The sequence below is a fragment of the Equus quagga genome, chromosome 10 (genome assembly GCF_021613505.1).
Source record: "Equus quagga isolate Etosha38 chromosome 10, UCLA_HA_Equagga_1.0, whole genome shotgun sequence".
NCBI classification, from domain to species: domain Eukaryota; kingdom Metazoa; phylum Chordata; class Mammalia; order Perissodactyla; family Equidae; genus Equus; species Equus quagga.
Window position 1 is genome coordinate 119520761 of NC_060276.1, and position 13109 is coordinate 119533869.

A 13109-nucleotide genomic window follows, 5' to 3' on the forward strand; every position below is an offset into this window, starting at 1 on the left:
GCTAAACAACTGTGCAATTTCATTTCCCAATTTGTCTCCAAACCAGGGCTTGAGAGAAAATTTCCATCCGGAGTTGCCTCCCCAAAGCAGTGTGTTCCATCTGTGTAGAGCAAGGGGTGGCTGAGAGGTGTGGGTTCAGGGATAGTTGACATATCTGTACACATTCCTTTGCATTTGGCTATTGCATTAATGCAAGGATTCTTGCCTAGGAGACCCAAATTTTCCTAGGAAATGATGCCAGAGTTTTCCTGGGAAGTCACTGTTTGGCTGTGACATTTCTCCATTTGACCAAAGCCACATTTGGAATGGGCAGCTCCTTGTTCCATAAAGCTATGTGGGTGTTGACCTTAGGCTCATGAAGATGTAGTTATGATCTGTCAATTCTGTCTTCTCTTCTGTTCTACTCCTAGTTGCCAAGGAAACTAAGGTCATTATTACAGTTTTCTTTAGTAAGGTAGTTCCCACCCAATCTGAAAGGAGTCGTCAGCAGCTTCACTTTGCAGGGATGGGGGAATGATAAGACTTGGAGGGTATTTGGCTGAATCCTTTGGAAAAACTATGGAGTCCATGTGATATCTTTCCTCTCCCGTGTCCCTAGGGACTTTTCCTAATCCTGGCCTCTGTGACCTACCTATAATAAAATGATACCTTTATGCACTTTGGGGAGTGAACATGTTCAGCATCTCTGAAATGCAGTACATATGGTGTTGCCGACCTTTCTCTAACCTCAATCAAAGGAGAGCAGCAGTATAGCCTCTTATTGCTTTCTTCCATTGCTTCGGTCTTTGTTTATTCTATTTGGATATTATCAAGGCATCTTGCATGCCTGCCATAGCATAGCATACTTTAATTCAATAGATAGTGATCATTACATGTTTTCACAAAAGTTCAAATTGTATGCATTGCGCATTTTGAAAGCAAAAGTTCATGCGTAAGACATACAGGTTAATTCATAAAAGTTTGTAGCATTTTCTGATCCCTATATGATACATTATCTGAACATTAAGTTTAGGAAAGTGCCCATTATTCTGAAATACTGCACACATATTGTATTCAGTGGATCTTAAAATACTCAGCATCCTTACATGAAGGCATAGCAACTCTGATTCAGATAAGACAAAATTTTCTGAATACATATGTATGGAGAAAATAGAAAGGGAACATCAGTTTCAAGGGGAAGTTGGCATGAAATATTCTCTGATATACAGTCATAAGATGTAAGGATGACTAGTGAAAAAGGTTTTTTTGTCCCCACTACACAAATGTGTAATTTTCTGAACCTGGAATTAGCAAGAAACTCATTTTGTTAAGCCTTTTATGCAGAAATTTGTAAAATATTGTATGTGAGTTTCCAGAGCTGTTATCATTGGGGTATAAAGGGGGCAGGCAAGACTCCTACCTCATAGTATTGCTTTCAGGATTAAATGAGGGAAATGAGGACAAAGGAACAGTCCATAAATGTCTATTATCATGGTTTATTTGATACCGTATCCATTTTATATTTTTATAAGCTCCTTGAAAAAATTCGAATTATTATACTAATACTTATTATTATACTGAAACTGCCTAATTGGTTCATTCATGTTGAATATCAAAAGATTTGTGCAATATTTGAGGATGTCTGCCCTATGTAGAGATCTATGGATGAAAAAAATCTGAAAGAAGTTTTCGTGGAAATAACTTTATGATGGTTATAAAAAGCAGTAGTTTGAAATAATTAAATTATTGCGGTCCCATAAATTAACTAAAAGTCATTGAAATATACACTTAAAAGGGGTGAATTTTAAGCTTTGTAAATTGTAACTCAATAAAGATGTTTAAAGAGCGCTACTGGTTTTATTATACAGCCAATTTGCGTAGGGCTTTATAAGATGATATCTAAGGGATAGACTACAAATTAAGTTTCTGATAAAAAATTTCTATTTACAACTCTTAAGGGATTGGCAAAATTCTCTACTTCATTTGTAACTAAGAAAGCAGATGATGTTTTGCCTTATCAATCGCGACGTTCTTCTGCATTGTCTAAGATCTGCTGACCACTTCTGGGCATCCTTCAGTATCTGTGTCTCATGGCAGGATACTCTGGGATGTCATTTCCATGGAATTGGCACTTGAGGTGAATTTCAGAAAATTCTTTCTTTCTGCATATCTAATTGTTGAGTTTAAGTATTATGTCTTCATTAGCATGATTCCCTCAGAGCTTTGCATTCTCCAACATATTGTATAAAATCTTGACAATTTCTTAATTATTACCTTAGGAATGAAACAGTTTCTTCAAAGGAATAAAAATGCCCATCTACCTAGAACTATATATTTAGCAAAAATAGCCTTCAGAAGGAAATTCTATAGAGTGCAGAAAACAAAATAGAGAAATGAAAGCCAATACAGAGAATCAGCAAACCCGAAAGTTGGTTCTTTGAAAAGATCAACAAAGTTAGTGAATGTTTACCTCGACAGACAAAGAAAAAGGGAAAAGTCAAATTACTAAAATCAGACATGAAAGTGGGGACATTATCAATCTTATTGAAATGAAACGGTTTACAAGAGAATAATGTGAACAATTGTATACCAAACGTTCCATAGCAAAGGTGAAATGGGCAAATTTCTGGAAACATGAGGAAAATAAGTGACAAAAATAGTACAAATCAAGGGAGGAGAATATGGATGTGTACAATGTAAGGTTCTTACATTATAAACAAAATAGTATAAGTTATTTGAAAGTATCAAGTAATAACTTAAATATTGTAAACCATTGAACAACTACTAAATCAGTAAGGAGAGAACTGCAAGAAAGCCATAGCAGAGCTAAAATGGAATATCAAAATGAATCCAATCCAAACGAGAAGAGCAAAAGTATGACAAACAGAAAACAATACCTTTCTTATAATATTTATAATCGCATTGAAGGTAAATGGCCTCAAACAGTGCTATTTCAAGAGAAATGTAAAGTGAACTAAAACTCTGAGCCATGTGTCATTTTAAATATTCTACCAGCCATCATTCAAAAAAGAAATTGAAATAGGTGAAGTCAATTTTAAGAACATATTTTATATAACTGGATAGACTCCAAATATTATGGCTTCAGGATGTAGTGAATGCTAAAATGGGAACGAAATGTCACATCTTTTTTCGTTGTTTGTAGACCATTCCATACTCATGGATCGAATAAGGAATCACAGGGAAAATTGAAAATATTTTGGATTAAATGATATGGAAAACAAACATACATATCTTTTGTCTTGTGGTATCTGTGTGATGAAAATATCCTTCATCTTGATAGGAATATAGATTACACAGGTATATATATTAGTTAAAACTCACTTAAATTGCTTGCTTTTTATTTGCGTACAGAGTAGATATGTAAGAAACTAATACAAAGAAAAAACAAAATAATCAAACAACACCACCACAACAAAAATATAACATTTGTGAAAACAAGGCAGAAACATAAAATTCTATGTGTCGGAAATTTATTTATGTGAATAAATGTTATATATGATTTGTTAATATAAATTAACATATTTATATTAAGAAAATTCTAGAGCTTCAGGCAGGTCAAATTGATGCAACAGAAAGACAACAAATATGAAAAAATGTTATCAGAATGGCTCAGAGAAAAACACAAGTACAGTCTTCAATTAACTGTGAATACAGTATATTCTGTGCTGCCTTAGGCACTTTAGGGGACAATTTTTAAACAGAAATTGCAATGTTCCTTCACTTGATGGTAGTGGTGATTTTTCAGAACATACAATATTTTTACATAAGTGATTATATTTAAACCAGCAAAATATAAATTCATTGTCAGCCTCCAGCGTGACATATGATACTTAACCGCCTCTCCTGCCACCTCTTCAGAGCATCCTCTGCACTGTAACTTTCTCTGCATTGCTTAACTGTTCAATATGCTCTCATCTGCATTTCATCATCCAGAAACTCACGTTGGTGATTCCCCCTTCTATTTACTTCACAGAATTGTGTTTATGACATGCTCTTTTTTCCTTTAACTATTTTTGTCTTATGTCTCTCAAGGGATGGGAATCAAAGCCATGAGTAAATCCTTCCCAATTCAATTCAATGTCTTTGCACTCTGGCATACATGCTCGCTGCTGCTGGCCAGTACGTATGGAACTGTCTACAGGATGGTTTTATGACCACCACCATCTCCTTTTTGAATAGCATCTACACAAATTTGAGAAGATAAGCTTTTTATTCCATAGAACCACTTATGTTCTTCTCCTGCTCAAAAAGAATAAATGGAAACATCATAATTTGGCATACAAAGACGTTCATAATATATTCTTAATTTACTTTTCCAAACCCCTCTGACACGTTTTTGCTTCAACCCCTTTGGCATTACCCCACCTGGATAATGTGGCATTCCCCTGGCTCTTACATCAAACTGCAATTTTTCTGTAGTCCCTGTGTTTGGTTTAACCATGGTATGAGGCAACTGCATTGAGTGAAGTTCCCCTACAAGATTACATGGACCCTCATTGGAGAAGCAGAGAATCCAGCAGGCAGGAGATCAAACACTGTTGAGTGCTATCTGCTGAAGATGCTTCCTGCAGCTGGTTTATGTGTGGGGAGAGGGGAGAAGGGAAGGTGAGGGGGAGAGAAAAGGGGAAGCTATCAACACATAGAAAATTCCAGAAAGCCTTAAATCATTTTTTCTTTTCTCCATTAGAATAAATGGCAAGGAGGGGCTGGCCCCGTGGCCGAGTGGTTAAGTTCGCGCGCTCCGCTGCAGGCGGCCCAGTGTTTCGTTGGTTCGAATCCTGGGCGCGGACATGGCACTGCTCATCAGACCACGCTGAGGCAGCGTCCCACATGCCACAACTAGAAGAACCCACAACGAAGAATACACAACTATGTACCGGGGGGCTTTGGGGAGAAAAAGGAAAAAATAAAATCTTTAAAAAAAAAAAAAAAGAATAAATGGCAAGGAGAGAGGACGAATCCATTAGCTAGAAATCAAGTCAGTTATCTCAAGGCTGCTCTTCTCCTGCTTGACAGAATCGTGTCTAGAATTTATGTTGCATAGAACCATGTGGAGCTAGATAATTCTGTCTGTCCATATTGTAGAGGTTTATCCATATATTAAGGTTACCCTATTATTGATTCTGTCCATCTCTTATTTGAATAAGGTTTATTAGAATTAAATCATGGCTCTCTCTTGCCACATTTATAAAATCCATCAATCTCATACCTTCTTGACCTCTCACTGCCCTTTTCCAAAATGAGAATTTTATGGAACTATTATTTCAGTAACATGATTTCACAGAAACCCAACAGATCTCAGAAAATAACCTTCAAAATGAGCTATGAACCCATGATTTTATTAAATAAATTGAATAATATAAGTGTATTCAACATGCTCAACTATACCAAGGGATAGCTAGGTAAGAGAGAGAATCTACCAAAGAATAAGGTGTCTAGGTAAGGCAGAATGGTTCAAAATGAACTGTCTTCTAGTTTCCATCATAAATTTTACGGTTTCTTCTTTAAAACAAATCCATCTCAGCATCACCAGCTGTCTCTATTGCTTTTTGTTAATCTTATCATATCCATTTCTGTGAAGACAAAATAAGAGTTAGACCAAAAAAAAAATATGTGAAGGAGAAAGAGCATACTTTATTTTGGTTCTTTATTCCTCTCAAATGAGCTCAAGTTGAGACACCTTCGGCTCATCAGAAATATATCCGTCCAAAGAAATTTATCCCATTAATAATGTATCTGCGGCTTTTCCCCCCTATTTTTTCTAAAACTTGGGAAAAAACCAACAATTATCTGAACTGATAAGATTTTGGCTGTTTTTACTTTTAAAAGGAAGGTCTTCACTTTAAATGCATAGCTATGAAGAAAAGAAGTTCCCAAGTTACCTTCTTATTCCTATTTTGTTTTTAATTAATTTGGGTGAAACTAGGGAAAATGAGTCATGGAATTGAGCCTGTGAAAACTAGGAATTTTTTTCCCTTCTATTGCCTTATCACTTTTTCAGTGAAAAGTTGGATTTATCTTGCTTTCCAGAGCTATTTACATTATTTGAAAAGATCTAAACTGGTGTATTTCATTCATATTTCATTCAGAACCATGTGTTTGTATGAAGGCTTGTTTTTTTTCCCTGAAATCATTCAGACATTTATTTCTTATTTTATATCTTTCATAGAAAATTCCTTAATCTTTCTTTAATGGAATTTAGGACAGTAGCATAGATCAATTTGAGCCAGTTGCATTATTTAGTCATTAGAATTGTTTTCTGTGCATTTGCCATTTTTAAATTGAGAACACATCATATTTTATAAAATAGATACGTATGGAAGTGATGAAATGTATCTATCACCTGCTCATTAATGTCTCTGTCTATATTTCTGTCATGCATTTTGCTCCTACAAAAAGTAAACTACATTTTTCTTTTTTTTTCTGTTGCCAATCTAAATTCTAATAATTTTACCCCAAAGGCAGTAAATTCATCTAGGTTCAGAGTAAATGGCACTAAACCATGTATACCATGAGTAAAACTTGCTTTTGCTTTATAATTTATATTTATTATATATATTTCTTTTCTGTGTTTGTTGCAAAAATTCCATCTTAATTTGAAACTATCTTGCCTGTAAGATGCATTTTTCTAGGATACTGCACAGTTAACTGAACAGAAGAGGGCACGTCCCTGTGGTGTTCATGAATCCATCTCTTCCTTGCTGTCTTTGGAGGACTCATAGTGACAAATCTCAAAGGGGGAAAAAAATCTCTTTTCTATCACCCTCGGTTGCGTAGACCAAGAGGCACTGGAGGAAATGGGGACACATTTTTTGTATTTTCCATATTTATGACATATGTTGGAAATAATGTGGTGTCTGAGATTTCCATCATTATATGTATAATTTATTTTATTTGTATATATCAAGTATTTATTTTGTATATATATGATCTACATGATACATATATACACAAAATAAATACAGATGATGAACTATTCATCCACAGAATCAGAAAAATCAGTGTTATTCTTCAGTAGGCTTGTTCTTGTCTTTATCATTACTCCATACTCCTTAAGTAGACCTGGAGACTTATTTGACAAAGTTTCGTTCAGTTTAATGTACGTTTCACTCTGTATTCTAAACTGAAGTATGGAAATTACAAGAAAACTGAAGTCAGTGGCATGTGCAATTAGCCAACATCCATTCCAGACTTATTACTCTACTTCAAATATTTTTAATTCTTTAGGAGAGGGAAGATGATTTAGAGATTTTGGAGAATGTTGACACCCTAAGATATTTTCCACTTCATTTTATTTCCTGTGATGCCTGCTATTCAATTGAAAGAGGGCAAGAGGAAGAAGAAATTCCTCATAAATGCATTTACCTTTTTTTTTAAGTGGTTTAAATTGATAGTGAGGTAAAAATTAGCTAAAAGCAAGTGTATCCATTTCCTAGGGCTGCTGCAACAAAGTGCCACAAACTGAGAGGGATTAAACAACGGAAATTTATTCTCTCACAATTCTGGAGGCTAGAAATCTAAGATCAAAGTGTCAGCAGGGTTGGTTCCTTCTGAGGGCTGCTGTAAAGGAGAATTGGTTCCACACGTTTCTCCCAGCTTCCGATGGTTTCCTGGCAATGTTTATCATTCCTTGGCTTGTAGACACATCACTCTGACCTCTGCCTTCACCTTCACGTGACATTCTCCCTGTGTTTGTGGTGTGTCTGTGTCCGTTTCAAATCTCCCCTTTCTATAAGGACATCAGGCATATTAATGCTCTACCCTACTCCAGTATAACTTCATCTTAATTACTTACATCTGCAATGACCATAATTCCAAGTAAGATCACATTCTGACATAGTTTGGGTTAGGACTTCAACATATGGTTCTGGGGATGGGTACACAATTCAATCTATAACAGAAATTATGGGAAAAAATAGAGTTTAGGACTCTCAATTGATGTGACTAGTTTAGAAACATTCTATCTTACAGTGTTCTACAGTCATTGTGTATAGTTGGTTATAGTCTAATTATGACATTGATATTGTTGATGAATATCTATTCTCATTAAGTCCACATGAGAAATGTGGTTAATGGCAAGTGTCTCGATCTCAGTCTCTATTGATTTCTTCTCCCCTCTTTTCCTCTTCTCCTTCTCTCTCTCTGTCACACATACACACACACAATTATACACACATTGCATTGAATCAATAGATCACTTTTGGAAGGGCTAACATATTTATAATAGACAGTATTCCCATCTATGAACATGGTATACCCCCCACCCCCAACATGATGGATGTGTTCTTTAGTTTTCTCTGTAAATGTTTTGCACAAGTTTGGGTAGACTTATTATTGTGAATGTGATGTTATCTGTGATATTGTAAGCATTATCATATCTCTTAAGGAAAGTTTAATTTGTTTTTTACTAGCATAGTCAATAGAGGGGATAGTATCAGTGTTTTTGTTTTTAGTAACTGCTAAATTCACTACTTCTAATAGCTTGGTTGTAGGTTTTTTTCTGATTTTAAACTCACACAGTTTTGATTCTTCTTTTCCAATCATTTTATTTTCGTTTATTATGACATTATTAATTGTTCTGCCTTGTACTCCAAGTGCATTGTGGAAAGACCTGTGGACATCAAGTATCCTTATCGCCTTCTTAATCTCAGGGGATTCTTTTACCATTTCACCCCCAAAATATGCTGTTTGCTGTAGTTTTTTTTTTAGGTGGCAATCCTTGATATGTTTAAGGAAGTTCCCTTCTATTCCATGTTGGTAGTACATTTTATTAACTATAGTTAGGATTTGTCATCCTTTTAAAATAGATTTTTCTGTATTCATGAGATGCCGCATTTATATTTTCCTTGTGCTTTTAATGTAATTGCTTATTTTAAATGATATTCTAATCTTAACCACCTTTGTATGCTTATATTCCTGAAATAAATCATACTTGAAAATGGTATATTATGTGATATGTTTCCCTTTGATTTATCACTGGAATATATATATTCATTATATCATGGAATATGTATAGTATCATTATAATTAGTATATATGATCTTATAAACTTTGCATCAATAACGAAGATTATTGAAAGATTGGACAATAATTTCTTTCCTTTTTATTGTCTTTGTCAGACTATAGTATCAGGATTATGCTGCCCTCAAGAACGTATGAATGAATTCATGAGTCTTGCTAGTTCTTGTCAAATTTATGTTGTTTCATTGTTACTATAAATTGTCTTTCTTCTATCATATCTTCTAACAATTTTTATTTGTAGAAAATCTATTCTATGCATTCTTCTAACTTACTAACCTTATTTTCTGTTTACATTCTTAGATTTTCTACTCATGCAATCAACATTCTGAAATGATAGTGAAAATTACCTCCTTCCTTCCAATATGTATGCCTTTCATTTTCTTATCTATTTAATTGTTTAATTGTGCTACATAGTATCTTTAACATTATATGCATTTACATTATATGTAACATTATATTATACATATAGTATACCATATATTTATAGTTTCATAACATGTATTAACATAATATGTCATATATAATGTATGTATATAAATGTTACATAATTATAAGCATTATATATTTATTAAATATCTATTATATAACATATATAAGTAAATATATAATGCTAAGAAATGTTATATATATAAAGAAAATATGCATCTATATCTATTTTATTGTTTTTCTTTAAATAAAGAATGAGAGTTGACTTTTAGTTAGTGCTTTTAATCACTTATGGTGATGACACGTATACTGTGATTATATTAATATATGAAGTAAATTGACTAATATGGGTTACATTTACTCTTGAAATAAATCTCAAATGGTCACAGTGACTTTTTTTAAAACATCAGCTGGATTCTATTTGCTAGTTATTTAATATATTTCTATCAATTTGTTGTTGTTTTGCTATATTTCTTGGATTTCATATCGGTGCTTTGCTACCTTCATCATAAAAAATTGGAACTATTTCACCTGTTCTGTTTCAAATCAGTGTTAATATCAGGAAGTAAATTTTATTTTGAAGGAAAAAAGCTGTGAAGCCGTTTGGAAACGCTATCTTTGAGGGGGAGAGTGGGTGAGGCAGGGAATGAGGCTGGGTCTCTCTGAGATTATATAAATCAGTTTCTGGTTTCTATTTCTTCTGGGAAAAAATATGTATGTACAACAATTCATCTATTTCATCTAATTTTTGAAATGCATTTGAATGGAATGGACCAGACAAGTTGATTTTGATTCCTTAATCTCCTTCATAGCTATGATTTCCTCTGATCATTTCTTACTTTCTATATTTGGACTTCTTCCCCTTTTTTGATGATTATCATATTAAATAGGTTATCTGTCATGTGTTTTCTTTACCAAAGAACCAATACTAGGAATTTTCATAAACTGTTCTCCCTTATATCCTTTTTGACTTTAATCTTTATTAATTCCTCTCTGATTCTGGCAGTGCCTATGTATTTTCTGTTGTTGCATTTTGGATTTTGTTTGGAAAATGCAACTCGTGATTCTTTAGAGCATCATCGCCATTCAACAGGATTAACTGGTCTCTGGAATAAAAATAACTAAATAAATTACTTGATGTGCTTGTTTATGGTTCAAACACTCTTAGTTACAGCAAGATGAAATGTTACTATTTAAATTTCATGCCCACTTAAGCATGGGCCATGTTGCAAAGTATATCCAAAATTAGTATGAGAACATAGCATGGATTTCTGCCAGCAAATTAACAGTGGAATTTATATATACTTTATGAATTTAAACACAGTATTGTTTTCTAAAAATGTGAGGGAGGCACGGACATTTAGTTGAAAACATTATTTAGAATTGAAAGTAGTCCTGCCAGCAGAACTCTGTTTAATAAAAAGTTCTAGTCTGTTATTTCTTCTGGTGAGTATTGCCTCAAGTTTATACCATCAGTTCTCAGAAGTTGCATTTTCTTCTTTCTTCTTCTAGGTTTGAATTACTCTATTTGTAACTTAGGGATTTCCAATCATATGCACAATTATAAGAGCTCTAGAGTGTTTCAAATGTGGCTTTTTCTGTTGGATCTGAAAAAAGAATGTTTCATTCCATGAACCCAAACTGTCTACTTGAGCCGACATTTTTCATGCTGCTAAGGGTAGTACCCAGCTTTCTTTGCTTACATTTGTTACGTTTTGCTGCTTATAAGATGAATTTCTAGTACGATAGTGACCTTCAGCTATTTCACAATGTCTGCATCAAATACTTTGTACCGAAGACGTGTGATTACCCATTTTAGTGCTAATGAAAAATGTCTCAAAGCCAGACCGTTTTCAATAAATGTGCATTAGGACACTTGGAATACAACTCTCACTGGAGATTAAGGTGGTGCCCTCAGGAAATTATGTGCTTTTTGGAATTTTAGCACATTTTTACTTTGTTAACTAAAACTTGTAAAATAAACTGATTAAAAGCACAACCCCTACTTTAACTCTTATTCACAGCAAAACTTAAAGTTTGGCTCATCCATTTATTAACTACTTTAAAAGATTATAATAAAATTTGGGCCACAAAAAAATTTAGGACAAGCACACTAGATGCCAGTTTTTAATTTTTTAATTTATTTTTATCTTTTTCCAGTTTTACTGAGATATAGTTGACATACTACTTTGTAAAAGTTTAAGGTGTACAATGTGATGATTTGGTACACATACATATTGGGAAAAGATTACCACAATAAGTTTAGTTAACACATCTATCACCTCATGTAGTTACCATTTTGTGTGTGTGTGTTGAGGACTTTTAAGATTTTTTCTCTTAGCAACTCTCATGCATATAATAGAGTGTTATTAACTATAGTCACCATGCTATATGTTTCATCCTCAGAACTTATTCATCTTATAACCGGAAGTTTGTGCCCTTTGACTGCCTTCACCCATTTGTCCCACCCCCTGCCCCTGTCTCTGGAAAGTACCAATTTACTCTTTGTTTCTATGAGTTCTCTTTTTTTTTAGATTCCACATATAAGTGAGATCATAAAATATGAGCCTGTCCTTGTCTGACTTATTTCACTTAGCATAATGCCTTCATGCTCCATCCAAGTTGTCACAAATGGCAAGATTCCCTTCTTTTTTGTGGCTGAATAATATTCCATTGCATACATATGAACCACAGTTTCTTTATCCGTTCATCTTTCAATGGACACTTAGTTTGATTCAATGTCTTAGCGATTATCAATAATGCTACAATGAACATTCGCGTGCAGATATCTCTTCAAGATAGTGATTTCATTTCCTCTGGATAAATGCTCAGAAGTGGAATAGCTGGATCATATGGTGGTTCTAGTTTTAATATTTTGAGGAATCTCCATGCTGTTTTCCACAGTGGCTGCACCAACTTACATTCCCGGCAACAGTGCACAATGGTTCCCGTTTCTCCACATCCTCATCAACACTTGTTATTTCTTGTCTTTTTGATAATAATCATTCTAACAGGTGTAAGGTGATGTCTCCTTGTGGCTTTGATTTGCATTTCCCTGATGATTAGTGATATTGAGCATCTTTTCATATACATGTTAGCCATCTAAATATCTGCTTTGAAAAATGTCTATTCATGTCATTTGCCCATTTTTTAATTGGATTATTTGCCTTTTGCTGTTGAGTTATATGAGTTCCTTAGATATTTTTGGATAATAACCCCTTACCAGATATATGATTTACAAATATTTTCTCCCATTCCATAGGTTGCCTTTTCATTGTGTTGATAGCTTCCTTTGCTGTGCAAAAGCTTTTTGGTTTGATGTAGTCCCACTTGCTTATTTTGGTTTTGTTGCTTGTGTATTTGGTGTCATATCCAGGAAATCATTGCCAAGACCAATGTCAGGGAGCTTTTCCTCTATGTTTTCTTCTAGGAGTTTTATGTTTTCAGGTCTTACATTCAAGTCTTTACATCATTTTGAGTTAATTTTTGTAAATGGTGCAAATAGGTGTCCAGTTTAACTCTTGTGCTTGTGGTTGTCCAGTTTCCCCAACACCATTTATTGAAAAGACTATCTTTCCTCACTGAGGGTTTTTTTTTTTTTTTGCTGAAGAAGATTGGCCCTGAGTTAACATCTGTTGCCAATCTCCCATTGAGTATTCTTG